Source organism: Macaca mulatta, chromosome 10, assembly GCF_049350105.2.
Source record: "Macaca mulatta isolate MMU2019108-1 chromosome 10, T2T-MMU8v2.0, whole genome shotgun sequence".
Classification (NCBI taxonomy): domain Eukaryota; kingdom Metazoa; phylum Chordata; class Mammalia; order Primates; family Cercopithecidae; genus Macaca; species Macaca mulatta.
This window is the reverse complement of record NC_133415.1, coordinates 41180835-41185000: the sequence shown is the minus strand read 5'-3', so window position 1 is coordinate 41185000 and position 4166 is coordinate 41180835.

The window sequence follows — 4166 nt, the reverse complement described above, 5'->3', positions numbered from 1 at the left end:
CCCCATCTCAAAAAACGGTGGCCACTACCACCGATGCAAATGTCAGCCTGGCAAGAATGAGATCGCCGGCAAGGGGTGGGGGAAGGGGAGAGAAGACGGAGGCACACCCGGCTGGCTCCGGAACGTTTCCAAGCAGGATGTTGGGAGGCGGGGGGTGGGGAGGTTGAGGGGAACCCACCTCACTGACTCACTAAATTCAGGTACAGGGACGTGGGGGAGGGGGGGAGCCGCGGCGGGGTGCGGGGTGGGGGGGGGCACTTGAAAATTAAACTGACCCCTCATACAGCCCAAGTAGAAGAGTCTATGCGCATTAAAGAAACCAACACACAAAGAAAACTAAAGCGCCGATAAAAGAACAATAGGGCCCCCCGCCAGGGCGGAGGTTACCTAGGCAACGAGGGAGAGAGGGAGGGGCCTCCAGAAGGGAGGGCGAGAAACCGGTTGCCCCGGGCTCGGTGAAGTTTCGGCGAGACCTCCCTCCGTGCCACCTCGACTTTCAGTAACAGTGGCCGCTAGGTGATGCCCGAAGACAACCGATGCCTGCAAGTGTCAGTCATCACGGAAAAGAAGTGAAGGATGGATCGCTCTGGGTCGGGGTGGAGGTTGGGGAGGGGGATGCGGCGGAGGCACACCGCGTCGCCGGCGTCTCCCGGATCCCTCTCAGACCAGGCCATTTCCGGGCCCAGGGAGTCCTCCCACGCGATGCCCGCGACTGGTCGACCAGAACCCCCAGGGGCACAGCCAAAGTTTCTGCCCCTGGGATCACCTGGCACTTCCATTCCCCCAGAGAGAAGAGAGGACCAGGGGTGCGGGGCGCGTGGAGGACGCCAGGGGTGGAGGTGGGAGCTACCAAAGACACAAGTGCGGTCATTAGCGTGTCAGAGTGGACTCCAGACCCACGACCTCAGAGAGGCAATCCCTGAACGAGTGTTAGTGCATGACATCCACGCTCCCGGACACGGCGTGGATTTCACGGGGAAAGCAGTGCACATCACACTCCCTTCCTGTTCCGGGGCAAGATTTTGCTCCCGAAGTACCCATTTCTCAACCGTGTTCCCCAAAGTCCACCCTGTCGTGAATCAGTCATGAATCTAGTCAGTACGGTGAATCGCGGAGCAGCCACATCCCACCACGAAGATCGGAGTCCGCACACTACACATCGCCCCACGCGGTGTCTCCCCACAAGAACATCACCGCCGTCCTAGCCGAGTAGTGATACAGTGCCATTTCTTTCATTTTCTCTTTCTCGCTTGCTATTTATTTATTTATTTATTTATTTATTTTTGAGACAGAGTCTCACTCACTCTACAGCCCAAGCTGTAGCGCTGTGGCACGATCTCGGCTCACGGCAACCCCCGCCTCCCAGGTTCAAGCGATTCTCCCGCCTCCGACTCCCGAGTAGCTGGGATCACAGGGGTCTGCCCCACCGCACCCGACTCAGTTTTGTAGTTTTAGTAGAGACGGGGTTTCACCACGTGGGCCAGGCTGGTCTTGAACTCCTGACCTCCTGATCCGCCCGCCTCGGCTTCCCAAAGTGCTGGGGTGACAGACGTGAGCCACCGCGTTCAGCCCCTACGGTGCCATTGCTTGGAAATCACTCGTGGGAACACACACTTATGGGTCACGTGTGAAGAATTTTCCTTTGTCTATTTTTTTTCCCCTTTTTTTCGTGTGTGTGTGTGTGTGTGTGTGTGTGTGTGTGTGTGTGTGTGTGCGTGCGTGTGCGCGCGCGGTGGGACGGAGTTTCGCTCTTGCTGCCCAGGCTGGAGTGCAATGGCGCGATCTCGGCTCACTGCAACCTCCGCTTGCCAGGTTCCAGCGATTCTCCTGCGTCTGCCTCCCGAGTAGCTGGGATTACAGGCCTGCGCCCCCATGCCCGGCTAATTTTGTATTTTTAGTAGAGACGGGGTTTCTTCATGTGGGTCAGGCTGGCCTCGAACTCCCGACCTCAGGTGATCCACCCGCCTCGGCCTTCCAAAATGCTGGGATGACGGGCATGAGCCACCGTGCCCGGCCTTAGCCGTTTATTTTAAAGTCGAGGAGCTTATCAGGGAAATACGAGAAGTTTGGACATCACAGGTGACAGAGAGAAAGGTCTGCAAATGGCCCTTCCATCCAAGTGGGGACCCGGCCTCGATCTCCCGAAATCATGCACCCAGTGGGGAAGCCCGGCAAGGCCCGTCTGTGTAGATTCCTCTCGGCCTCTCTAAGCACGCACTTCTCACTTTGGTGGAAGGGGCAGGGCCCTCTCTGGGACGGGGGAATCTGACAGACAAAGAGACAGACGTAGAAAAAGAGAGATCGACAGACAGAGACAGAGAGAAACGGACAGAAAGAGCGAGAGAGCGAGAGAGCGAGAGCGAGAGCGAGAGAGAGAGAGAAACAGACTAGACAGGGAGGGGGAGAGAGGGAGAGAGACAGACAGAGACAGACAGACAGGCAAAAAAGAGAGTAAGACAGAAGACAGACACAGTGAGTGAGAGACACAGGTAGAGAGAGAGAGAGAGAGAGAGAGAGAGAGAGAGAGACAGAGAGACAGAGAGAAAGAGAGGGACAGGCAGACAGATAAAGAGAGTGACAGAGAAAGACATAGACGGACAGTGAGAGACAGAGAGAAAGAGACAGAGAGAGAGAGAGAGAGAGAGAGAGAGAGAGAGAGAGAGAGGCAGACAGACAGACAGGCAAAGAAAGAGAGTAAGACAGAAGACAGACACAGTGAGAGAGACAGGAAAGACAGAAACGGACAGAGAGAGACAGAGAGGAACAGACAGAAAGAGAGAGGGTCCTAGCCCAATAGCGATACAGTGCCATTTCTTTCATTTCCTCTTTCTTTCCTTCTTTCTTTCTTTCTTTCTTTCTTTCTTTCTTTCTTTCTTTCTTCTTTTTTTATTTTTTTATTTTTTTGAGACGGAGTCTTGCTCTGTCACCCAGGCTGGAGTGCAGTGGCGCGATCGCAGCTCCCTGCAACCTCCGCCTCCCGGGTTCACACCATTCTCCGGCCTCAACCTCCCGAGTAGCTGGGACTACAGGCGCCGGCCACTACACCCAGATAATTCGTTTGTTTTTTTTGGAGAGACGGGGTTTCACCATGTTAGCCAGGATGGTCTCGATCTCCTGACCTGGCGATCCGCCCGCCTCAGCCTCCCAAAGTACTAGGATGACAGACGTGAGCCACTGCGTTCAGTCTACAGTGCCGTATCTCAGAAATCACTCACAGGAACAGACACTTACAGGTCATGTGTAGAGTTTCTTTTTTTGTTTTGTTTTGTTTTGTTTTGTTTTGTTCCGTTTTGTTTTGTTTTGCACGAGGAGGTGGCGGGATGGAGTTTCGCTCTTGCGTCCCAGGATGGAGTGAAATGGCAGAGGGGACTCAGGGAGTCAACCTATGGCAGAGATGGCACGTCATTCAGAGCGTAACGTCCACAGCGAAAGGTGGTAGGGCCGGCACTTTTAAAGGCTGAAATCCCGGCGGCTCAGGCCTGTCGTCCTCGCACTTTGGGAGGCCCAGGAGAACGGATCACTTGAGGTCAGGAGTTCGAGACCAGTGCGGCCAACATGGAGAAACCCCGTCTCTACTCAAAATACAAAAATTAGCCGGATGTGGTGGTGTGCGCCTGTAATCCCAGCCACTGAAGAAGAATCACTGGAATCCGGGAGGCAGAGGTTGCAGTGAGCCGAGGGAGTGCCACTGCACCCCCGCCTGGGTGACAGACTGAGAGAGACTCAGTCCCTCCCTACCAAAAAAGAAAGAAAGAAAGAAAGAAAGAAAGAAAGAAAGAAAGAAAGAAAGAAAGAAAAAAAAAAAAAAAAAAGAAAAAAGAAAAAAAAAACACAGGGACCGCCACCGGGCGCAGTGGCTCACACATGTAATCCCAGCACTTTGGGAGGCCGAGGTGGGCGGATCACCTGAGGTCAGGAGTTCAAGAGCAGCCTGGCCCACATGGTGAAACTCCGTCTCTACTAACATAGAAACATCTTCGGAGCATGATGGTGGGTGCCTGTAATCCCAGCTGCTCAGGAGGCTGAGACGGGAGAATCGCTTGAACCTGGGAGACGGTGGTTGCAGTGAGCCGAATCGCACCACCGCACTCCAGGCTGGGTGGCTGAGTGAGACTCTGTCTTAAAACAACAACAACAACAGCAGCAAAAAAAAAATAGCAAACGCA